Source organism: Anthonomus grandis, chromosome 2, assembly GCF_022605725.1.
Source record: "Anthonomus grandis grandis chromosome 2, icAntGran1.3, whole genome shotgun sequence".
NCBI classification, from domain to species: Eukaryota; Metazoa; Arthropoda; class Insecta; order Coleoptera; family Curculionidae; genus Anthonomus; species Anthonomus grandis.
In genome coordinates, this window is record NC_065547.1 from 40,227,830 (window position 1) to 40,255,468 (window position 27,639).

At 31.1% G+C, this 27,639-nt stretch overlaps 1 protein-coding gene across 2 annotated transcripts in view; it reads left to right on the plus strand.

Moving 5' to 3' along the window:
* The window catches only part of LOC126748396 (lachesin), a 776,345-nt gene that overhangs the window by 84,800 nt on the left and 663,906 nt on the right, over nt 1-27,639 (plus strand). The gene's annotated exons all lie outside the window — the stretch shown is intronic.

Consider the following 27,639-nt stretch of genomic DNA (forward strand, 5'->3'; position numbering starts at 1 on the left):
GCTAAATAAAATATAAAAAACTATGTAGCTTGACAAATGTCTGAATATTTTACTGTCTTACGTTTAATATTGTTAATTTTTCATCATTTTAAACATTGACTGATAAACTATTGCGTATTTTGTATAGTCACACATGACACGTTTATTTTTACTCTTAAGTCTTCACGCTTTGAACAGGAGTGTTTATACTAATTATTTCAAATATTTCATACAAGAAATCAATAGGCTTAATGTCGGGCAATTAAGGCAGCCATGGCGTAGCACCGTCATTCAAATTTCAAAAACCGTCGGTACTTTTTGCCGCTTAGTCTGACGGAAAGAAATGAGGGCCAATCAATTGGTCACTAATAATTCCAAGCCAAATATTTATTGAAAAATCGTTAGTATACTTTATAATTATTTTATATGCCTATCACCTACATAAAACTGCATTAAACTTAAGTCACTACTAATGCATTAAGCCAATTTTTATAAATAATATGAAAGGGTGGTTAAATGACAGCTTCACTTGAATACCGCCACCTCGTTTGTTTTCTTGAACTTTGTACTACTTTCTGTATAAATAAATAAAACTATATGTTTTTATTATTATTAAATCGATTACCTAAAATTGCAAAACAGTTAATATATTACCTAAACGACCATGATAAACATTTAAGATAACCATGATAAGCAGTTTTCTTTTAAAAAAGTTGCCGGCACAAAAGAAATTATTCAGATGCAAAATTATCTAAGCTAAGTATTTTTATGCATAATTTTAAGGTATATGATCAACGTTTTTGTAAAGTTTAATTACAATGAGTTTAATCTAAATAAACAGCATGAATAAATAATTATGGCAACAAAATAAACATACAGAGTGTCTCTTAAAGGTCTGTAGAAAATCCTAGGACATATTCCTGAGGTCAAAATAAACTGATTAACAGTAACTTACCTTAGTCCAAAGTTGCTTCGTTTCTCAGTCATAGGATGTTAAATTTAAAAAACTAAAATAGATTTTATTTAATTTTTTTAACATTTTGCGACATACCATATTGAAAATTGGTACCTAGGGGTTTTTTAATATGAGCATCTCAAAAATTGGCATGTTTTTACTGTTGTTGATAGAGAATGCTTAATTTTCTTTTTGGAAATAAAACAATTTCAAAAAAGGTATTCTTGTTAGACCACGTTAAAATTAACCATTCCCAAGTTATTCCATGTTTTATTCATTAATGCCGCACCAGAATTTAAAAAAAAACTTTTTTTATAAGTTATTAGCTTTAGTAATAAAATTCAGTTAGTAATTAGTACCAAATGATTTTTGTTTAAGTTTTATATGTATGTCTAAAAAAGTAATAATAAACAAATATTTTTATTGTAAATAATTTTCGTTATCATCCATGTTTTGAAGAACATAGTGCGAAAATAAATAAGGTCTTTTAAGCTTGTTAGTAAAAATTAAATTTGTAATTTAATTAAATGGCTGCAAGATATAGTTTTAGAGAAATGACGGATATGTTATTACTTTTTGGGCTTGTGAAGGAACTGCCCGGAAAGTATTAGGGTATATGGGCAAAGACTTCCAAAACATCAAACATTTGCTGCTCTTGAGACACGTCTTCGCGTAACTACCGGTAACTCTCCTGTAACTCTCAAATATAAATGGTACCATATGGTCAAGACTCCTCAGATAAAGTAGTAATAAAAGGTAATAAAGAGGAGAAATAAAGAGAATAAATAAATTTTGGAAAGAATCCTCAAAGAATGAAGATCCTATAATAAGCACCAGATGCTTAGGTTTAGAAGTAGAAGCATCCAAGGAAGTGCTTCAAAGAATATTGAAAGCTTTATGCATACCGCATTCAAAAGGTACAAGACCCTTTGCTTACGGATTTTAAACAACATTTGGGCCTCTATCAATTTATCAAAATAGAACCAAAATTTAAATTTTGCTAAGCAAATGTTGTTTACAGATGAAGCATGCTTTATAAAAAGTGGTGCAACTAATTTTTATAATAAACATGCTTACGCTAATGAAAATCCCAATGCCACAAAAGTAACTCATTTTCAACATGAGTTTAGGGTCAATGTGTGGATAGAAATCATCACTGTAATCTTACCATCAAGGCTAACTAGTGCGAACTGATTACAAAAATTTACAAAATACAATACCAGATTCATTAGAAGAATTGCCATTACAACTTTGCCAAAATATGTGGTTTATGCATGAAGGTACTCCACCGCATTTTACTTTAAATGTTCGGAATTATCTGTATCAACAATGTCCAAATAGATGGATTGAAAGAGGAAATGACGCTTCGGTAAACTGGCCACCACGCTCACCGGACTTATCTCTATTAGTTTATTTTTTGTCCTTAAAAAAGATCGTGTACTCTAAAGCGATTAATATAGAAGAAAAGTTATGGGCAAGGATTCAAAATGTTTCAACATACTGAAGAAAAATGAGGAGTTGATGCAAATTAACGTGCTTTAACAGGCATTTGACAGGAATACTTTTCAATATTCTGCAAGTTTTGTACCCCTTTGGATTTTTGTATAAAAACATTTTGTTGACGTTTTCTCTCTCTTCTCTTTAAAGAAATATTTTTGATAATATGAGTCTTCACATTTCTGGCTTGTTATTCATATTGTGTGTATGTTTTGTTTAAAAATATGCTACAGCCAAGATTAGTCGCTTTGTACCAAGAACTTTTGTTAGATCACGCAATTCTAAATCGTCTGGGTATTCCTTGAAGTTCACATCATAAATGTATATGAAGAACATAGAAATGTTGATCGAAGAAGTGGAACTTTTTGCCCAAAAGTAACAACTAAAAGATAAGATCATTATGTAATAAAGTTTTTTCACTCGATCCCGTTCAGTTTCAGTTATAGTCTTACGTGGCCATTATTTAAGATCGTACCAAGGACGAATATTAGCTATCACTACAACAAGGAGGCCTCATGCTGCCAATTTAAGATCAGAAGAGTTTTACGTGTTCCTAGACTATTGTTTCGTTACTTTCACGAAATAAGAATTGGTTTAAGAAGTGACAGACAGCGTCATTGAGTGTGAAGGACATCTGGAAGGGAAGAAAGACTGGTATTCTTCGAGAAGTTGTTCCATACCAAGGAGGAACCATTATGTTCTGGGGGGATATAATGTTTAATCGCCACACACCTCATATTGCAATTGCCGGGAATATGAATGTCAACATTTATACAGAAAATATTTTAAGAGGTATAGTTCATCCACTTCGTAATGTAATAGGTGACAATTTCATATTTATGGATGACAGTGTCAAGCCCCATCACACCAGATAGGTACAAGAGACGTTAGAAGATGTAAATAATATTACGAAATTAGACTGGCCGGCCAACTCTCCTGATATGAATCCCATCGAACATGTATGGGATTGTGTTCAAAGAAGGATCCATAATAGGAAACATCCACCTGTGACCCTTTAGGAGATAATAATTGCAGCTCAAGTTATATCTATATCCCCCAGAAATCATTAATAACCTTACTATTTCTATTTATAGGCATGTCAATCTTGCGGTAGGAAAGAAGCAGATATACTAATTATTACACCCGTTACTACCATTTTTGATGTAACAATTTAAAAAAATAAAATGTTAATAATCTTGTGCATATTTTTTATTATTAGGGTATTAACGATGTAAAATAAAACTGAACCGTTTCTAATAAATGGAACGTGTATATATAAATCCTTGCCGAAAACTTCAAATAAATTCATTACACTATTTTGGAACTTTAAATCTTGTTTATCACACGACAAATGGAGAGTTATCAAATAAAAAAAAATATGACTATCTACTTTGGTAACCCAATTTTCAAATAAATTTTAGTTACGAGAGCTCAAATATAGGGCGAAGAAGGAACAGAAAATATGAGGCCATAAATAACATTTAAAAGATTTCTAAATTTGACTAGTTTTACGTAAAATAGAAAAAATGTCCCCTCAAATTCCAAAAAAAATAAAACCGATCATTCCAGAAAGTTTTTCCCGGGAACCGGTATTGTTAACCCGGCCAAATCCATTATATTTATCTTGACGGCAGGTCAATTTCAGATTCGGCGAGACCGAAATTTCAAAATCGCTTTTAACAATTTGTTACCGCCGTCTAAAAGACCTGGGATATTTCGAAATGCTGGAATTTTATCTCGGGATTTCGTTCCCGTATAGTGTCGTCCCTGTTTCCGATGACGATGCATTCGTTATTATGGTGCCTGCTGCTATTATTGCTTGCTTGCTGCTGCTGTTGCTGTTACCGATGCGGTTTTGTATTCGGAACGAATAAAAATCTCCTAAACAGAAAATGTTCTTGCGATACATCCCTGCTATGATAAACCAAAGCTGGAACTAATTGACTTATTACTTTCGTAACTTTTCGGGATTCTTTTAACGGGCACGTTTCATATATTTACGGAAGTTTATTCTCGGTAGGCTATTAATTGCTGTCTTGTTTCTTGGATGAAAAAAGTTTTTAGGCTGTTCTGCAGAAACTTTATAATAGAGCTTTAGTTTAGTAAGACTGTGATACAAAATATGTATATGTTTTAGTAGTTATGTCGGCTGCAAAACTTTTGTATTATTATTTTCCCAAAGTCTAAAAAATTCCATTCTTAAAACTAAATAAATCATCATCATAAGCTAATAATAAATTTTAATTAATTGAATCAAAATTAATTAACGCGAATAGTAGGGAGCACTCGAATGTACCTTAACCCATATATTGCCGTAATTAATACATCGCCTTATAGCAGTCATTGAATGCGTCTGTCGCCGTATAGTTTATCATGCCTATATTACTGTATAACTTAATATAACTCATGTTTATGTATGTCTCCGTTAAATGAAGAACGATAATTAATCAAGCCGGAGATGGGGACAACAGTAAATGGCTCTATTTGAGTTGTCATAAATTAGATTTTGGTTACATATATTGTTTACGGTTATTATAATAAATAGAGTTAGGATTAAATGTGATATTATGTTTGAATATTAAGTGAAGAATAAAATGAATTGCCTATTACTTTGAACTAATAACATCTTTCATCAAATTTATTAAATTGTATTTAGGATATTAATTAAAGCATTATTTTGTAGAAAATTGCCGCTCCTCATCACTTTGTATAAAACTGTACAGAAGTAAATGCGATATGAACTGTAAAATTAGCTCGGTTTTGAGACAAGAAAATGCTTATCTAGCGATAGTTGCAGATAAAATTCGAAGTGTCAAGTATTCCTGGCAGAAGTGGCTTTTTTTGTTAGCGAAATTTGGCACATTAGATTTTGATCCTTTTCAATATTCAATTTATTATTTTCGCTAAGTCTGCGTTTAAATGATGAAACAGGATGACATTTAGAAAAAAAAAAAGGAATAAAAAAGGATTCGCTGTAAAGTCTGACTGAGGTTCACAGAACTTTTAATTACTACGAAATAAAGCCGCCTTTTAGGAACATCTTAACTCTAAGAGGGGCGATCCAATCCCGTAACCATTAACGCCCAAAACGATCCAGAAGAGAGCGGCAAGGAAAATCATGGTGCTTAAATCTCGCTAAGCTTCTGAAATATCCTGTCCGTCCGCTTCTACGGGCATCGCTAGGTGTAAAGATGGATGCGCTTATTTGCTTTCCAGAAACCTAATCCCGTACCGCCAAAGTGTTTCACTATGATTAAATGGAAAGTAATTAATCCTAAGCAGGGTATAACACGCGGTATTTCAGTCATATATATCGGTTAAATTAATACGCCGACGTCTATAAGATATTCGTCGGGGAATAATATGCTTCAACGGGTTGTATATCACTTAATATGGATGTCTCAGGTATATAGTGTATGTAATTCATGAGTAATGTGTGTGTCTTTGTGCGAATTGTGTGAATACGTGCGGGTTTGGTTTGTGATTGGACTGCTGGAATTTAATTTAAATTATACTGGACCTGCAAGATTGATTAGGTCAGGAATTTAAATTAAAATAAAACTTTAGAAATATTTTGTGCTATTTACTAAAATGGCATAGAGTATGAGCTGGAAGTCCCGAGAAGGGTATTATTATGTTTTATATATTTTAAGTTGAAAGGCATTTATCGTCGAGTTTTGAGAAATATATAAGAGTTAAAGGGAATCTTTGTTTTAACATTTTAATGCGAAATTTGTGCTTTGAAAAGAGTGCTTTCGTTTTAGAATAAATCACTCTTAATAAACAACGACTTAATTTAGGTATAAATATAGAGAAGTCGAATTTTGCATTTCGTGTAGTTCTCTTAATTATTTTCTTATCTCCAGCCAACCTTACTTATATATTAAAAAGAAACTCTAAAGTTACCTATTTAACCGTATCAATAAAAACGTAATCGCTTAAGGTACAAGCAAATGAGTTGTAATAATGAATACTTTATCGACCAAACATTTTGTTATATCAAATAATGTGATCCCAAGCAACTACAGAATGACGTATGATGTGAAAAAAGACGTCGAAATATAGTTATTTAATGACGTAGTAAGAAAAATGCCCTTTTTGTGACGATAAAATAACGTCATTCTAGAATGTTAATTTTGACGTATAAAAGAAGGTCACTGGTAAATCACTGGTATCAAATGAGTTTTATTGTTATCAAATGATTTACTCATTAATAAATAATTTAAAACCATGTTTACATTTCTAAATATAGAATTGACCTGCCTTTTACCGGCATGGCGTTCTGTATTGCTAAATTAGTTATTTTCTAGCTAGATCCACTGAATTTAGTTTCGCTTTAGGATGATGTGGCGTGTAGTAAAATAGTAGAAATATTATTTAGCGGTTACCATGTCTTGGACACGTTTAATTTATAGACAAAATAAATATGTTCTGCAAAAAAATTACTAGTAAGTAATATAAGTTATGAAGGTTTGAAAATGGTAATAAAGTAATGGCAACACTGCGCTTTTTCCGTGTCATTTGTCGATCATCTTAGTTATTAATAGTAATATTTATGCTTAATATTGATTTTAATACCTTTTGTATAAAAAATAGTTGGAAAAAGTATTTTATTTAACTTTGTTATAGAATAATCTTTTTTATTATTTCTTACTTGTTTAACATGTCTCCGCACTGGCATTAAACAGTAAAACCTCTAATGATAAAAGTGTTAATAGGCATATAAAACTGTTTTAACTGCCATTGAAAAAACCATTTTATTATCAAGAAGGTGGTGTATAAATACCTAAAAAAAAATAATAAAAAGTGTTTAGAGAGGTTTTTTGCATTTTGATTTTTAGCACCTTAATTTAAAATAAACCTTGCAATTTTTATAAATGTAAATGTTAAGTAAAATGTAAATGACGAACCAGTGGATATACTACCTACAGCGCCTACCTACTCTACCAAATTTGAGAGCCCTGTATAAAAAGGCTCTGTAGAGACGCAATTAAACATTTAAAAAATAAGTGAGTAGAAGCTTCACTAAAATGTCGTCAGTAAACACGTCTTTAAATGATCGGTAATAAACGTCCCATTTACGTTACCTAACTGACGTTACTTTGGTGGGACTTATTCACGTGATTTTTGTCGTTATTATGACGTCATGTAAAAACTGGTTATAAAAAAAACACTGAAAGAACTAACATTTTAAAGACGTTTACAACCAGCTAAATTATTTTCATTGTTGATAAATATTATAAAACAAGCAAAATTAACTTAGATTGAAAATTTTTGTAATTTCAAATATTTTGTTTATTTTATAATATTGCTCCTAAAAATGTATGTTCTTTCTTAACTAGCAATATTGATTTAGATTTAAACGGCTCGATTTATACCTTATCTCCCTTTAAAGACTGAAAGACTCAAAACGTGTGGTTGTTTCCAAGAGCATTTAAAAATGCTGTGTTTAGTTGCTAAAATTTATCACTTTGTATAGCGTAAATGTATAGAAAAAGGATGACAAAAATTTTTGACACAAGAATTATATTTTTACAAAATATTATACAGCTTCTTTTAAAAGTTTATTTATTAATATATAAATAAGTGTTTGAAAGCCGAAACCAAGCCTCTATATTTTCAGTACACACACTAAAAGCCCATTTGTCAAGAGCCTTTTCCTAAAGAACTTTTGAATATAGAATATTCTTAGGGTCTGTTAGCTATCTCGGTTTTACGTTTCCTATTTGCATATAAAGAGGACAGATTTGTTGGTAAATATTTAAAACTAAAATTTTAATTTTAGCTTCTTTATCTTTTAAATAAGTCAATTGTGAAAAAAATATCCAATACATACAATTCTTTAAGCTCTCTATTTAAATTTAAATAAATGTTTTCTCTATTTCTTCAAGATTTGCACTGTATTGAATTGGACCTCGGCTGCAAAACATGTTATGCAACATAAAGGAAATAGTGAGAAACTTTTAAAAAAAATATTTTATTAATTAATTAAATAAAGGATATCTATTTTTTTTCTTTATTCTATTTTTTTAATTATAAAGATTATTTAAACAGAATAGTAATAAAAATAATAGCTAGAAATAACAAAATTTTTTAAATTCTAGTTTATTAAAAACTAAAAAAAGATAACAAATACCATGTTTTACATGACATAAAAAATCAAACAGACTCTAAAGATAACATAAAAAATATACTTAAATTATTCAGAGATAACATAACATGCAAAAAAAGCAACATGATTAACTAAAAATTTGCATTAAAAACGAACTGGAGAAACTAGAAATAAAACATTTTTAGTCAGTGTTATAAGGGCTCTTTTCTTCCAAATGATTGATTTGTAATTTGAGTGAATAATAAAAGTGTGTACTATCTTCTATCGGAAGGACTTTATGATACTTATATCGCAAATTTGCTATTCGTATCTCTTAAGAGAACTAGGTCTGCCTCGTTTCTTCAAAGAATAGATTTTAGGCAAGCCAGTGTAGGTTTTATGTACAAAAATTTATAAAGGATCTTCACAACAATAAATTAATATTGTATGAATATAGTACTTATCGCGACATCTAGTATAAAATCGGTTTATGACCTTGTAATAAAATAAGAACTCCTAGATGGCGTTAGCTGTTCATCGCTTTGAATTTTAAGCAATTTACTGGAATCAGATTGTTTTTTAATGTTTTATAACTTTGGTGCTTCAGCCTTTCTGAGGTGCAGATCCTTAAAGCCTTCCAATTCTTTAAGCAGCTCTTGACCTCCTGATTGGCTGTGAAAATCTTGATTTGATATTTATCACGTGTAGTGCATGTATCTGATTTTGGACCCTTAAAGGAAATATTATACTCTTCAGTAAATATTATCCTAAATTTATAACAACATATTGGAGTTTTTGCTCCCTGAGTGCATTTCCTGGCAAATTCTTCAAGAAAAGATGCGATATTATACTCAAGACTCATGTACAACTTGTTAGGATTTTTATTGTGGCTGTAGTAGCTCTCGAATTTTGGCAATCAGTCTATGAAATCTTTAATACTTTAAGATCAGCTTCACTATATTTTTTTGTTGTTGTTTGGAGGTAAGCATAAGATAATAATTTTGATAAAATAATCTATAATAATATCACAATAATTTAAAACAGTTGATAAAATAAAAAATTGACGCATTTTTTATCGTTTTAAAATTAAGAATGTGCCTATTTTCATATTCAAGATATTCATCCTCAAATATGTTTTTGTAATATCCTTTTGCTCCTTAAGTTCCTTACACATTGTGGAAATATTAACTTATTATCTTAATAACATAATATTTTACATAAAACAGTCGAAATAACATGTGCTAAAACTAACCTCAAATGTGTATGGCCTCTTCCACAGACTCGCTGTCACTAGGTTCTCCGCTACAGAGTCCCAACTTAAATAGTTAGATTTCGTTTTTCACTTTTATACCTACAACAACAAACACCTGTTAACTACATTGGCCACATTGTTTAAACACATAACACATTTTACTTGTGGCTTTTAGCAAGCACCGCGATTTAACGCAACTTACGTACTTCGAATGTCGCGTCATCTCTGATTAGATTCAGAAGTTAACTTTATTATCGAAAGAGATAGCACTAACAAGTTTTATAACACAAAATCATAATTTTGAGTTTAAATATCACTTAACAGATTTTACAGCTGAGGTATTTAATTGGTCGCCTGAATGTTTGTATATAAAATCTAGGACACATACGTTTCTAAGAAAATTTAAGTTTAATGAAGTGTCGCACTTGGAAAGTAATTTTAACCTAAAGTTTTTTTTAGGTAAAAGTTCTTTTAAAAAATTAAATTAAAAAAAAAATTGAGAACTAAAAAATTGATTTTAATAAATTGTAAAACACATGATATTAACACTGATTTGGCTTTAAAAGGCTAAAAATGTTTTTTGTTGACAATACCATTAGAATATTTCTAAAATATATTCATTTATTAGCACGTAAATATACACAAACAAAATAATATAAAGCATTAAAATGATTAAAGAACATTCATAACTGAACAAACAGCTGAAGTTTTTAATTCACACTCCAGTTATTTTGTGTGTCTTTTGACTTTTATATTAATTACATTAACAATGTTTATATTATACAGACTAAATAAAATATCTTTTCAGTATATATTTAATTAAATTAATTATAATTACCGATATAAAAATAAACTAATAAAAATAATCTGGCGTATTTTTATTTTTGTGGTATTCTTTAAATACCAACCTTTTTTGTTTTTTATATTTTTAAAGGAAACCAGGGAAATAATAAATATCCTTTTTACAGAGCTCTTTAGTATTATATTAAATACTCAATTATTAAGAGTTTATTTCTTAATTGAAGATGTGATTGAAGAAGATACCTTTTGAAAAAAAACACCTTAAAAAAACTTCATTTGATTTAATATTTGGCAAAATTAATTTTATCTTTATTATGTGCACTTAAAGCGAGTATTTAAAATTTATTGAAACCAACTACAGAGAATACTCTAAAAATTTGCTTTACTACCATTTTAACAAAAAATTAGGGAATAAAATAAAAAAGATTGAGAATTATAAATGCCTCCCTAAATGTTTTCATATAAAGTTTTTATCTTAGGCTTATCTAGGATAAAAAGTTTTTGGAAAAATGAGACTTTAAAAAAGGCACATCCTGTGAAATTTAGTTATTTTTAAAGGGTAAAAAATACGTAAGTTTTCTTTTAATATACATGGGAGGAATGCAATATTTCGATGAATAAAAATACTAAAAAGTGTTAAACACAACACTAAAATAGGCTCTAGATTTAAACCTTTATAATCGCTTTTAGGTGCAAATGTGTCTTTATTGATAAATGGATATTAGATAGGTAAATGAATGTTGCCAAAAATCTAGTTTCCAAAATAAAACCTATTTCATTTGAAGTATACAGTTACTGTCATTCAATTCCTAATGAGTCAAATATATACTTACTTATTAATTATTCTTTGTAAAATTGATTAATGTCGCAATTTGAATTAAAGTTACTAGAAATAACGACAGATTTTTAGCAAGCTGGTATTATTGAATAGCTATTAAAATTACTTTAATAACCAATTCCCAAATGAGTTTGCCTTACATATTTGCTTTACTGTTTTTCTTTACATTAAACTGTTCATAGATTTTTCTTTTTATATTTTGTTATCTTTATTTTTAAAAAGTTTTCCCCCTTATCAAAAACATACAAATTTACAAGTGGAAATGAATAAAAAATTGTGTTTTTTTTAAATTATTTTCACAAATCAAGTTAAGTACTGCCGATTAAGTACATTGATTATTTTTTTTAGAACTCACTATACTCTTTATTTATATAACAATTTCTGTTTTCCTCCAGTTACACTTTCTTAAATAAGGAAGTACTGCTGAGAAAAAATCTCCTTAATAATTATTTAAAGCATGAAAAGAGTTATTGTGTCAATAACTTTTTAATGTTAAAAAAAGATAATAATCAGTTCCGAAGAACTACAAAAACTAATCAAAGAAAAAAAAATTAAAAAGTTTACTTACATTGTATCTCTTTAAATTTTCTTTGTATAAAATGGAACTTTGATTGACCAAAACATATTATAACATTGAGTATTGATAACAACTCTAGAAATCAAATATTACTGATTTATCTAAGCTTCTATTTCCAAAAGGCAAGTGTTCAATAACAGAAAATTATTCATAAATTGGTTACATGTTTTCTGACAACTAAAATGTAAATAGACAAATATTAACTAAACTAAACTTAATCAAAATATCAAAGTAAAAAGAAAAAAAAGATAAAAAAACAAATCAAAATTTAAGTTTTAAACATGATCAAATGCGGTAAGCCCTAATCAAAATCACGATAATATGACAATTCTTGATATGACCATGTCGAGAAAGAATTTCAATTTTTCGACATACATCAAATAATTCTTTGGAAATAACTCCACAGATATTGTAGGTTGCAGCAGGAACTGATGCAACCAGGTTTTATTTACCGACCAAGCTTGTTTTACACAGGATGGTTTTTTTAACAGACGCAATTAGAATAAAGATAATCCTCATGCTATACCCCTTCGTAGAGATCAACATCAGTGTTCAATAAATATTTGAGCTGGAATCGTAAATGGGCAGATTTAAGCTCAATTTATAGAGCACGTACTTCCGGATCTATTGGACCATGTGCCACTAAATATAGGGTCTACCAATAAGAATGATATAAGTTTAAATTGCTTAAAAATAAAAACGAATTGGTTAATTTCTATGATTGATCTTTCATGTTGTAGTTTATTATGTAACATTATGTTTTAAACAAAATATCATTAAAATGTTCACCTCGGCTACGGCGGCAGACGTTTAGACGATGAACCCAATTTTAAATCACTTTTTCTAATAACTTGGGCTGAATTTCGCGAATAACCCTAATTATGTTAACTTTCAACTCATTGATGGTTTGAGGATTGAATGGTTAGAATACAGCTTCACATATCCCCAAAGAAAAAAGCCCAGGGGAGTAAGATCACAGGACCTTGGTGGCCAGTTGATATTGCCATGTTGCGAAATTATTCGATCTTCAAAACGCTCTCTTAATAAATTAATTGTGGCTCGGGCGGTGTGTGATGTTGTTCCGTCCTGTTGAAACCAATTCTGTTCAAAGTTTCCACCATCGATTGCAGGCCAAAGAAAGTTTGTTATGTCGCGGTAGCGCTCTCCGTTGACTTTCACAGTACGCCCCCCTGCATCCTCAAAAAAGTATGGACCGATAATTCCACCGACATGCAAACCACACCACACAGTCACTTTTAACGGGTGTAATGGCACCTGTACTAATTTCTGGGAATTGTTCTGACACCAGAAGCGGCAATTTTGCGTATTGACAACGCCACTAAGACAAAAATGGGCTTCATCTGAAAAGATGATTTGTTTTCCAAAATCGGCATTTTATTCCAACTGCAACAGGGCCCAGTCGGTAAACGTTCTTCGCAAACCATGGTCAGCAGGCTTCAATTCTTGAGTTAGAACCATCTTATACGGATGTAGGCCTAAGTCTTTCTTCAAAATGCGCCACAGAGACATTGGTGAAATGCCTAATTGCTGAGAACGGCGCAAAGCAGACACATTGTTATTCGCGTCAACACTTTCTCTTGCAGCGGCGATATTTTCAGCGGTCCTTGCACTTTTTTGTCGCGTTGGTGGCTTATTATCCAAAAGAGTGTACTCCCGTTCAAACTTATTAATTGTGCGCCTTATTGCAAGCTTAAAAGGCCGTTCACGATGGCCAAAATCTTCTCTAAGAGCACAATAACAGGCTCTAACCGATTGCGCATTTTCGTAATACCTTTTTACGATAGCTATACGTTGATCTTGACTTAAACGATTCATGATAAAATGTCAAAGTATACTTAACACAACTGACGCTTGATCCACGTTTTGACACATTCTATTTTGCGTACATGGCCCACTAAACTTCTATCACTTCTATTGGTAGACCCATTATTAGAGCTCGTAGGTGGTTTCAACGCAAACTTTCCTAATAGGTGAATTGGCCGAGGCGGGATTGTTCAATGGCCAGCGCGGTCGCCCGACGTGACCACATTGGATTTTTTTTTTATAAGGTTATGTTAAAACGTTGGTGTGATGAGACCCCCTGTTCCCACTTAAGAAGAGCTTTTGGGACGAATGATTGCTGAATGTGTAAAGGTTCAAAATAGAGTGCGGATATTTAAAAGAGTTCGGCAAAACATAAGCCGCCGTGCTCAGCTTTGCAACGAAAGATTTGGCAGATACCTTGAACAGTTCTTATAAGCTATATAGGATATCAATAAATTTGTAATACTCCCTCTTTTTCTTTTTGTTTTCTGGAGAGTGTTCAAGTAAAAAGTAGTCAAATAAAAGCTCTCAAAAAAAATTAACGTTTTTTTTTAAAGAATTTGGTATCAGTAGATATTTATAAAACGTAAAAATCAAAAAACTTTATTGCAATTTTTTTAATAATGAATACCTACCGTCAATACTATTAAACGGAAAATTTTTTTTTTTATTTCAGCTAGAAATAAATAATGGTTTTTATTTTTTTATGCGAAAACGGTACGTCAAAGAAAAAAAATCCAAGAAACAAAATTTATTCCAAATTAAATGAGGAATTTAAAAATATATTTCTTATTAAAAAAGATAGTGGCGTTTTATGTTTTTTAAGTTAAAACTAGGTTCTAGTAAAATAAATAATTAAATTATGTATTAGAAAATAGTACTAGATGCATAGAAACTACGTACTAATTTTCAGAAAAATATCTACAGGGATGTCAAATTTATCGTAAAAAATTAGATTTTTTTTTTCTTAAAATTTTGTTACTCTATAATTCAAAATCAAGTCATTTTCTGATAGGGATTTATGGCGCAAACTTGCTTATTTTAAAGCCCTCTACAACCTCTTCAAGTTTGTTCTACTATTATGAAAGACCCTGTATATCGCTAAAAATATTATATTGAGATATATTTTACGCAGTGCCTTAGTATTATACAAAATGCCCAAATATTTTCCTTAAATGCAAAATATTTTCACTAAATAAAAATCACTTCCCAATAATCAATTGAATATCTGGAGTAGTCATTTCTCTTTACAATTGGTTTTTTTTTAATTAAATTTAAAAGGAATATTTTAGAAGGTAATTATAATTTAAGCGAAATTTGTAAAATGATTAAAAGGGCGGTCTGCTATCTTTGAATGCATCTACTTTTGCTATTGTCTGTCGTTTGATGCGTGTTATTTATTAAATTGAATATCTGGAGTAGTCATTTTCTCTTTTGATATTGGCTAGTGATGCAAACATTTTATAATTTAAGAAAAATTTGTAAAATGTTTAAAGGGTGTTTTGCTATTTTTTTGTGCTATTTGGTTTGAAATTGTCTCTCATTTTTTAAGTGTTATTTTGTTAATTTTCCACGTTTTTGATGTATTTTGTATGTTATAAATTATTATAATTTTTTCTGAGAGAAGAATAAATGTATAGTGGACTGTATGATACTGTATGTAGACGCAGATTTCTGTGTGTTTTCTTAATGATAAAAAGTGCCTTAGTATTAGAAAAAGTGCTCTTCTATTAGGCCTTACAAAATATTTTTAGTAAATTCCTAAGCCAACTTAATTCGATTGAATATTTAAAGTGATAATTAATTTTTTTTAATATTTGTTACTAAATAAGTCATAAAGAAATAAAGTAATAGTGTAAGGCAACTTCTAAAAAAAAAGTCAGGGACTCATTAAACATATGTATCTATAAATTCTTAAAAAGCTACACGTGTTTCACTCCTATCGGAGCATCATCAGGCTAGACATTCACCTACACAGATTACATTACAATTAACAACAAGAAAGTATTATTAAGAAATTACATATAAATATGTTTAATGAGACCCTGATTAGTTTTTTTTGTGTGTGGTCTCTTGGAGAAAGAATGGATGATATGTTTCAATTCGAAACTTCTAAAATTATTTGCCTATTTTTAATAAGTTTCTAAGGTATCTATTTTGTTTTTATATTAAAACAGTATTGCGTCTATTACTTCTTTCAACCCTATAATCCTTGCAAAATAATTAGGGCAACAAATAAATTAAATTCCTAAGAGCCTATCAACTTATAGGATGACGCACAACCAAACAACCATTAATTAAACTTTTTTTCATCTCTTTTTTTCCTTCGATAGTGGATTTAAAAAATTTTAACAAACTAACACCCGTTTGTATAAAAGAGACTTCTTTTAACATCTACCGGGTAATTAAAGCAACTACCGCTTAAAACAAGGGGCGCATATCCACCGAATTAATTAATATTTTACGTACGTTTCGACATAAAAGCCAGTCGAATACACAAAACCGAAACTTGAATGTTTTGCCGAGACGAGGGGCTGTTTAATTTCTTTACCCGAATAAAGTGTTTTACTTAATTAAATTCTGCTCTGTTGTAAAGGCAACATCATGTTTGGCATATTTCATAAAATAATACCGCTGAAATGCAATAACTTTAGGTGGGTAATACATTCATATGCTCATTTCATTGGGTAAGAACAGGTGAGAATTTTATAGCAGTTAGGTCATTATTTACTCATTACTACTACACTGTGCAACTTTTACGATAGCGGATTTTTAAAATTTGCGATTTTGATAAAAATTAAAAGAACAATATTTTTTTTGAATTAGCTGTTAACCAATAAAAATATTACCTTCAGGATTCCATAAGTCTTAAATATTAGCAATTTTAATTTTACAAATCCTGCTAACAGGTGAAAATTATTCGAACAAAATTTTTTGAATATTTAATCATACAGGGTACAATTTTTGGATAAAGTAGACTTATTTTAAAATATCAAAGTTGTAGGTCGATCTTTATTCGTTCCAAGTTACAAGCCTATAAAAATATTAAACTATGTTATTACGATATAAATGCGTTCACCAAATTATAACTTATTTTAGTTTGCAAATATCTTCAAAATGCTGATAACAGGCTTGTGGAAGTATGCTCGTCATTTCTTATTTCACGCTCGTTTTCTTGTATTTACGGAAGGCACTTAATGAATTGCTGTCTAGTTTTTGTATTTGGTGTAAGCCCTTGTAGCGATCAGAGCCAATCCATTCTGGATAATTCCAAAATGTGATGGAACCACCTGTCTCTTCTTAGGATAAACCGAACTTTCTTTAAAATTTTTAGTTCTCCACTCTTGAAACAAGATTGGTACTTTATTTTGTGGAGAAATATACCTGCTAAGAAGGCATCTTTCTTATTAATCATTCACTTGACTTCTAAAATCGACTTCTTCAATAAAGTTCTTTATAATTTTTCGTCGAAAAGTGTCTATCAATCAGAATTATAAATTATTTTAAAAGGAATAATATGCAACTTGAAGCATGTAGATGGTTTATTCTGTGACTTAAAATATCATCCGCAAACGGATGATATTTTGATTTTACTAAAATTTGTTGGCTTAAGAGATAAGTTATAAAGAAGATAGTACTAATCCTTGTCGCGATTAGTACTATCTTCATACAATATTAATTTATTGTTGTGAAGATCCTTTATAAATTTTTCTTCCTATACTGGCTTACCTAGAAGCTATTTTTTGAAAAAAGAGCCAGACCTAGAGTTCTCTTCAAGATATCATGAAGACCTTCCAATAGACGTAAACTGAACGACACATTATCCTGTTTATAATGGATTCCATCTGTAGAATAGCTTGAGGTTTTGATTGACCCGCCCTATGTATATAAAAAAAACTTATGTTACGACCAACGAATTTTGAAGATTACCATAAAAAGTAAATATCTAATAACTCATTGCACCACAATAATTACTACAAGCCAGAGCCCACAACTATAAAATAAACCAGCCAAATCGAATTTTACATTAGGGACTATTTGTTATTGTGCGCTATATCCAACCATTTCAGAGATAACAGCCGGACGTCGGTGTAGAAATTGAGCTAAATTATCCTCGCAGATACAACACTAAATTTAATGAAACGTACGATTCGGTAGCACTTTGTTGATGATACCTTTTATCCTCTTCGTATCGTCTAAATGGGGCTAGTTTTCTCATTGCTCGATAAAGGTACTTTTTCCAACCATAAAGAAATTTAATTAAATTTCAGGCAAGGCAATAAACTACACAAAACTGCAATACATACCCTTAAAAGTGAAATTAAAAAAAAAAAGACAAACCGTTCTTCCGGGGCGCATTTTTCCCTCATTTCATGACCCAATTCGGTTCCTTATATATACGAAAAACAGTTGGAGCACGCTGCGATAAATCTGCAAAGATTAAAAATATATTTCAATTTGCACCACACTTATTGCAGTACAAGTTGAGAGAAATAAATATCGGGGCGCGGGCGCTTGGCACTTGGCCACGGACACCGAATTAACGGCCACCTGTCCAGATGTAAAGTATTAGCATGCGAAATGAAATCCCACAAGGGTTAAAGGGGTCGCACACAACAAAATGCATCATGGACCGAATTTCGGTTTCCAGGGATCGGATTAGGAGTGAGGGGGTGGGAGTGTGTAGATGGTAATTAGGGTTGGTTCGTGTGAGGATCGTGGATAAGGTGTTAAGTATGTTTAGATTGTGGAAATCTACTTCATTATAGGGGAGGAAAGGTTAGAGCAATTTTCATATTTGAGTAATAATTAAATATTTCGGCGTATTTGCTGCCATTCGTTAAGGTGGGAATTGAAACACTCGATTTATAAAAATTGTCAACTGATTTATTTTATACGTAGACACTACCACTTATGACTACAAACTATTGTCAAAACAGTACTTGTCCGAACAATTGAGTTTTTGTGAAAATAAATTTAGATTTTTAAATAAATCCTGATGTGTGAAATATACAATACTCATTTCAAAACAAACCAACCTTAGACCTCAAAAAAAAAATCAAGTCTGTCTAGATACACAGGGGGATGATTAATTTTATATTTGACGAAGTTCTGTCAATCACCTTCCCAGTTCCAGCTAATTACATTATGCTGCGTCAAGCGGAAATTTGATACATCATTGTAAGCAGAATTAAAATGTTTATTTATCTCAGGGCATTTATCAGAGGCAAAAAAATTAAAGCGGTTGACATACCACCTAATAGTGAGCTAAAATGCCTGTTAATATTAAATATTTTATCGACCTCATACTTTGGTATGTCAAATGGCTATCCTATAGTGTAATACATCATTTTAAAGACCTAAAATACAATCTACCACCCAATGGTGTATAAAAAATGTAAGTTTACAGACTTCTAAACAGTCATGCTATAAAAAGGCTCAAAATGTGCTTCGTTATTCGCGAGACAATAATAAAATCTGCTTTAAAATTCCTCACGAACATTGGCAGTATATTTCTACATTCACGTCCTTTAAATCATTATTATTTTGTGGGTATAAGTGGAGTATTTTAAATACCCACAAAGGAAAAAATCTACTGGTGTTAGTCCGACGACTATGTAATTCAATTGCACCATGCAGCCAATCTACATTCCCGTAAACTGTTTATTAAGCCACTCTCGAACTGCTAAAGCGTAGTGCGCGGACTATCTTATTAGACAAATTATTTCCTTTAGTACCCCAACACCATTTTCATGCACTTGATATTCCAAACATTAGACGGTCGACAGATATATTGTATTTTCGAGAAATTCTAAATAAATTTGTTCAGTTAAATGTTTTTCCAAAAGCCCGATGATCTTGTTACCATAAATTTCTGCTCATACATTAATTTTTTCAGGATACTGATTATAATCTCCTCCACAGTTATGCCGGTTTACCAGTCCATTTAGAAAAAAAGTTGACATGTTAAAGCAGATTACTAAATGGTCGTCAATTCGCTGGTACATCGGTTCGTAAAATTAAATTCTCCTATCAAAATCATCTTCTCCTTGTTGTTAAAGGTTTTGAAATTTTTTACGGAAAAATCAATATTTTTTTCAAAATTTTCTGTACAGAACCTGTTTAGATATTCGCCGAACTCTGCGAAATTTGGAATAAATAATGTGGAATCCGCTGCGAATTTTTCCAGTACGTTGATTTGACCTGCTTCCTTAACCCAGATATGCCTACTGTACGTTTAATCGAACAGTTTGCAGATCGATATTCTAAAATTTTTTCCACGTGTTCTGACACTTGCGGATAGATGGCATACTGGTAGGCGTGTTTTAGAAGTTTTATTTGTTTACTTGCTGCTGTTGAATACGAGTCGTGACTTGTGGTAAAGGTGAAAAAACAATTTCTAACCAGTTGTGTGTCTCATAATGGATAATCCAATCGACTTGCGGCCTGTCGGGTAAGTAAACTTTACGGTAATTGTTTTATTATTGCATGATATTTTACAAATGAGTAGAAAACATGTTTTTATAAACATTTCTGCTACTATCGCATAATAAATTATGGTTTCGGATTCTGCGCAAGTCTCTAAGATCGTGTGTACGTTAAAACATACAGTAGGCATATAGCTGAAATTATCAATTTTTTTATAAATAGTTAGAGACTAAATAATAGGTGTTTTTTTAGTGGCCTAACCTTGTATGATCTTCTTGCTGAATTAGAAGATATCCACACGAACTGAACTAACGATATTGAGATAATAATTCTTCCACCTACAAATGCGAATGATGATTTCACGGATGAAGATTCAGGTGATGAGCAGGAAGTGGCAATCAATAACTTGCCACCATCGCAATTACTAGCAGAAGCAGAATTTCGCAATAAGGATTAAGAGAGTGAAAATATACAAAGCCAAGTAGATACAAGCCAAAAAGAAATGGAAAGACGCCAAGAAGATATGTGGGATGAGAGTGACAATTCGCCATTGTCACATTTTTTGAAATCAAAGTCCAATAAGAAAAAAACATATAAATGCGAAAATCTCGATATTGACAATAGCCAAATAAATATTGCTTGGATACCAGAATTGACAGCTGCAAATGAAAGTTCCCCTTCGCAGCTTTTTGCCAAGTTTTTGATGAAGATGTTATAAAGCTCTTGGTAGAATTTAGCAATATGTATGCTTCAAAAGGAAACAGAAAAGCTGATATAAATTGTGATGAAATAAAATCCTTTTTAGGAGTATTATTGGTAAGCGGCTATTCCTCAGTCAGTAGAAGACGAATGTATTGGGAAATTTCAGATGATTCGAGAAATATTTTGATATCAAATTCTATAAGTAGAGATAGACTTGAATACATTATGTCTAACATTCACTGCTGTAATAACGATACCCTAGATACGAGTAATCGTTTTGCAAAAATAAGACCCCTTTTCAACATAATAAATAAGAATTGTTTAGCAAATGCACCACATGTTGAGCAGCATAGCATAGACGAGGCTATGGTACCGTACTTTGGGAGGCATCCAGGAAAACAATTTATAAAAGGAAAACCGGTACGATATGGGTATAAACTTTGGGTCGGTACCTTATTTTATGGCTATATCAACTGGTTTGAGCCTTATCAAGGCGCCAAATCAGAAATACCGAAATATAAAGAAATGGGATTGGGATCTTCAGTCATTTTGAACTATGCTGATATAGTTTGTTCAAAAATAAATGCCCAATATTATTTTTTTTTTCGATAATTTCTTTTCAACCATTCCGTTAGTTGAAGAGCTGACCAACAGAAAAATAAAAGCCACCGGAAATCTGCGAGAGAACAGACGAACAAATTGTCCTTTATCATCGAAAAAAATTTTTAGAAAATCAAAACGAGGCAGCTGGGATTTTCAATCTACAAACAAACGATCCATCATTATTGCGTCCTGGAATGACAATAATATTGTAAATGTTATTTCAAATTTTGTAGGAGTATAACTAACTCATACAGTTACACGTTTTTCACATGCCGAAAAAAAACGTGTAGGCCTTGAACAACCACAAGCTATTAGAGTATATAATTAATATATGGGAGAAGTTGACCGTAGCGATTAAAATATGAGTTTGTATCGAACGGCAATTAGAGGCAAGAAGTGGTATTTTTCCCTTTTTTGTCATATGTTGATTTTAGCAGTACAGAATGCCTGGGTTCTACGTAAAAAAACAGAGAATGGCAAACTAGATCATCTAACGTTTCGAAGGAGGATCGCTAAAGCATTTCTTAAAGGTAATTTGGGCCGAAGCAACCGTAAAAGATCTCGGCCATCATCCCTGGAAAATGTCGATTCAAGATTTGACTGGATTGACCACCTTATTGATACTCAAGAAAAGCCAACGCTTTGTAGGGTTAGTTATAAAGCAGTTTCTGTGATCTGTAAAAAGTGTAAGGTGGCACTACATATTAGATGCTTTGCGGTTTACCTACTTCCTAAATTTAAATTAGCTAATTTGATAAGGGTTTTCTTCTGTATTTTTACCATAAATATTCTACCAAAAAAAAAAATGTTTTATTTACATTGCCTTTTAGACCTTTTAGACCTAAGTGCCCAACCAAAAAATTAGAAGAAAATTTAAAAAAATATATTTCAGGCATATCTGGGTTAACAACTCTTTCCTCAGTACACTTTTTATTGCAAACAGATCTCGTTTGCTCAAACTTTTTACCAATTTTACTACATATTCATAGCCTACGTTCTTGCCTAGATGTCTGCCATTAAATGCCCTGGCAGTTCTACGAGCACGTCAGAATGATAGTTTTAACATTAATAATCAGCTTAAACGTTTTAAAAGTGCTAGTTATTTTTGGACTTATTAGGTACTGCAAAAAATACTATTAAAGTAAATATGACAAATGCGAAAAATTTCAAAATAGTTATTTTCCCGTTAATAGTAGACGCATATTTAAAAAAATATATTTAAATTCCCTGACATTTACGACGGAAAGCAATTAATAAATATTTTCTGGATAATAGAAATATTATATCAGATTGACAGGCACTTTGTCATTAACTTTCTGTCTGCCTTACTTTGGAGACCTAAAGAAGCTAAAAAGAAAAACTTCGAATATAAAAGCTCATTAAGTAGGTACCAATATCGTGTGGGATAGCAGGTTGGTTAAATATTAAGAAAACTGCTCAGTTGATTATTAGTTACTTTTCATATAAGTATACACCATATATACCATTACACCTTTTTTACTTTGGACACTAAAATGCACAACTCCTTTCCCATTTAGATGATCATGTTTGGTTGACAATACTTTTCTTACCTTTGACAATACCATAAAAAATCACGACATTTTAAACTATATGCAAAAAATAACCAATAAAAATAAAAACGGCTTAAAGAAATATTGAGGAGGAGGAGAGATAATACAATATACAAACATTTAATACTGTGGCCTTTAATCTCTTATATTCTGTAGGTGATCTTGGTTTCTATGAAATTCTAATGGAACTTTTAAATCAATCAAATGCTTTGAAATAATTGTAATAGACGAAGCTCTTAACTTTGAAGGAGGTTTTTCTCGTACAACACATGAGAATTAATTTGTGTACTACACCCTAGTAAATTAGATACATTGGATCTACAACACATCACAAATAAAATATTTTATTTTAAACTAATTATGTCTTACCATTAATTAAAGTTAATATCATATTCTAATAAATAAGTGACTTCACGTTCAAAGTTATGCAGAAATGTGTGAAGGTGCTCTGGTCTTTCATACTTGCGGTAGATTCCTTGGTTTTATATAGTTGCGGAAACTGTTGCTGATATGCCACAGCAGCTTTATTACCTTCTAAGCTACATAAAATTTGATAAGATTGGATAGCTAAATAAATAAAATTATGTACAGCAGTAATTAAACAAGACAAAAACATTTTGAATGAATAGTTTCTTTAGCTTTACGGTAATATTTTGCTTGATTTTTGGTTTGTTGAAAGTGACTACTATTTTATTTTACCTTTTATAGATAATGCAGAGGAAACAGATATTTAATCTACGCAACAAACAAATTGTCGATAAGTATATAATACGACCGAAAAAAATTGTCAATAAAACAAAGGCAGATAATGTTCTTAAGATAATGGATGTTTTTCTTAAGATAATGAATTTCTTATTAACATTTCTCAATTTTTAACATCCATTAATGAAATAATTAATAATTGTGATTTTAATATCCTGCTTAATATATACCAGTTAGCCATAGTCTAAAACCAAACAAATCCCATGGCTTCTTTTTTTATGCAAAAAACATCGAGGGCAAATAATAATTAATTTTAAAATTATTATAAAATTTTAAGAAAATTTATTTTAGTTTTTTTTAATCAAAAAAACTTTTTAATATAAAGAATAACAATTACTGATAAGTGGATAGAGAATGGAATTAATTCACGTAGATTTATTGTGAAAATAAGAATTTGCTTTTTAATTCTTTTACTCTCTAAGGTCTAAAAATATGTCTTTAAATATATACATTAATTTGTAATTAGAAATAATTTATATAGATGCTCGTTATTTTATTAGAGCAAAATTTAATTTGTTTTAATGTATATCCTATTTTATTACAAAGCCTCTCTACTCCAAATCTGCATATTAGACGGACCTATTTTTCTTTTTTTTTTTTCAAATAAATGTAATAAAAATACAACAATAACAATCTAATACCCCTTATTTTATTATACTTCCGTATTCAAATACTTCAAGATTAAAAGCATCCTAAAACAAATACTCACATTTCTGAAACATAATATACATCTAACAAATAATATCCATTAAGGCTTATGATATTCGTTTCCCTCTAAGCTCGACTCTTTGGTCGAAATTCTGCGCTACCACGATGCCGTCCTCAATTTAAACCGGAATGAAGCGACAAGATGCAATTTCTGAGGGACTTTGTAATGTCGACTAATCAAAATGATTTCCATTCGGGCTGGATAAAGGATATTGCCGGCTTAAATTAGGTAAAGGTCTTTCGGGCTCACCGCGAAGTTAGGAAGTGCACTAGCAGTAGCTTTGCAAGTCGAATATTTGATAGAGGTGAATCAAGGAAGGGTCTTAATTAGGGTCTAGACTTTGCCATTATTGTCATTATTATTTTCTGGAAATTATATTAAATCTTCAAAATTTAAAAATTCAAAAGTCTTATAAAATTAATCTTAAGTATTTGAATATTGTAAAAGATAGTTAGACGAGCAAATTAGTTTAAGTACATACCACAAAGTGTGATCTAAAGAGTTACGTGTATAAATAAACCTCAACAGACCTTACGTTTTATTACATAGGAGATTGCATAACTTAAAATTTTATAAGCATTGGCAAATTTTTTTATTAAAAAGTTTGCTTTTATATCATTAAATAGATAACAGTTTCCTTATCCAAACAAAAATTCACTATTATCTAATTTGTGTCACCAATTTATCACCAACTTGTACTACCGCACACACTGATTTTAAAGTGAAGTTGATTACAGGTTAACCTATTTTAACATAGAATTTCCCGCCATCTAAGAAATACAATAAAATGTAAATAAAACATGAAGGACACTAACGTGCCTTCCTTTTTAAATACTGTTCATCCTGTTTAGTGTTCTGTTTAGTCTTTGTGTGTCAAGTATTTTTAAATGTATTATCGTTCCTTAGAATAATTTTGATACTATCAAATGTGTTCCCACTATGGAAAACTTTTAAGCTTAACTGACAAGTGAGTATTTTCCATTCGTGCACCTTTACTAACACCCAACTTATTTTCAGTTAGCACTGATGATGGCTCATACCCCGAAAGCGCTCTGCTAAGTTTTTAAAAATAAATTGCTTTAAATACATCTGCCTTAATTAATTTGTATATCTATTAGGCAAATAGAAAATCCTATTTAAAATTTCCTCAATCAAAATGCCTATGTCCTGTTCCTTACATAGACAGTTTCAAAGTAACTTTTAAACAAGTTAACAATAGATTGTCCGTCATCTACAGACTCTTCATTATAAAACAAGGAATGAGGAAGATTTTGAGTGGGTTTTAAGTCTCGACCATATTTCGAACAATATTTAAGACAATAACTCCAAATTGGGACCAGCAAACTTCTCTCGTTCTTTTACGCTCGGTTCTCAACTTCAAATTCAAGATAATCTAAATGTGACCCCGATCTAATGCATGATTTATGCAACTTTTTGTTTTTGGTAGACAAACATCTTAATTCAGAAGAAAACCAAATAGCATAAGCGCTACTACGAAACTTCTTGAGAGGGACAAATACAGCAATTCTCAATATCTCATAAAAATATTTCAAATTATACTCAATATCGCTAAAAGAGAGGTTTTGTTCCCAGCGAATGCCGCTTAAGATATTAGTAAAAAGGTAATTGTCAAAACTTTTTTTATTTAACACTAACAAGAACAAGAACATGAAATAACCAAGATAAGAGCTATATTTTGTAATTGAATATTTTGTAGAATTGTCAAAGAAAACAAAATGGCCGCCATAAGAAAAAAAGAAGTTGGATATGCAATCTCAGAACCGAAACGTCGAAAACAAAAACTGAATTCAGCTATGCATTATCCTTAAAAAGTTGTCCTTATAATGTTTTTACAGATTTAAAAAATACGTTAAAATAAAAAAAATACAGCCCTTTTTCAAAAATGCAACTATTTAATTTTTTCCAAATATTTCAAAATCGGAAAAAGATAAAATCGTTCTGAAAGCGGCACTTAATTGGTAACTAAATGCTCTACAACTTTCCCCATTTAAGAAATTTTCTATCTCTTATAGTTTCCAAGATACTCATACATGTACACCCAATTTGGGCCACACTGTATACATAAAAATAGCTCTTTTTCTTGATTTCCTACTAGGTCAGCGAGACCTGTCAGCACAATCTAATTCGTTAAAAACTCACTACCCAAATTACTTTCTACTAATACTATCATAACTTGAACTGGTCATAGCCAATTTTAAAGATTCTAGCTTTGTACTAAGCGCTCCCACATTTTGGTAATAAATAAAGTAAGACCAATGTGCTTACATCGCAGGCAAATCTACAGAGACGGCGCTGAAGACTTTGGAAACCAAAGAGGTGTTAATAGCTGCCTTTCTGGGCGTTGAAGGAGCTTTTGACAATACATCAGTCGAGTCTATTACAAGAACCGCAGGACAACTTAGAATAAACGCGAGAGCATGCAGATGGATAAACTGCATGCTGAGAAGTAGGACAGTAAGATGCGAACTGCTGAGTGAAACTCTGGAAGCCTTTGTAACTTAGCAATCTACTCTGCAATCTGCTCTGAAAATCGTGAAAAACGGGACAGAGAGGAAAGTCTGTCCAGAAAATCCCCTTAAATCCGCAATTATACCATTTACCAAAAGACGAAAGATTGAGGGCCTTGAAGCAATATTCTGGCATGGTAAAGAAATTCCTATGTTGGAAGAGATAAAATATCTGGGGGTTATCTTCGACTCCAATTTCTGCTGGAACCAAGATCCCAACAAAATAACCAAGCAATCGTAAACAATTTTATTGACAACCAAACGCATGCATGGGCAAACCTGAAGATTACAGCCCCAAAATGGCAAAATGGCACCAGAATAGTATTGCCTACTATAACAAGCTGCACTAACGTGGTATCCAAAAACCCTGCGAGTAGGAGCAAGGCTTAAGTTAAGCAAAATACAAAGGCTTGCATGTCTAGGCATAACAGGAACTATGAAAACAACACTAACCGCATCCATGTAAGCCTTTCTTAACTTCTCACTATTACACCTGGTGATTGAAGCTGAAGCAAAGCTGG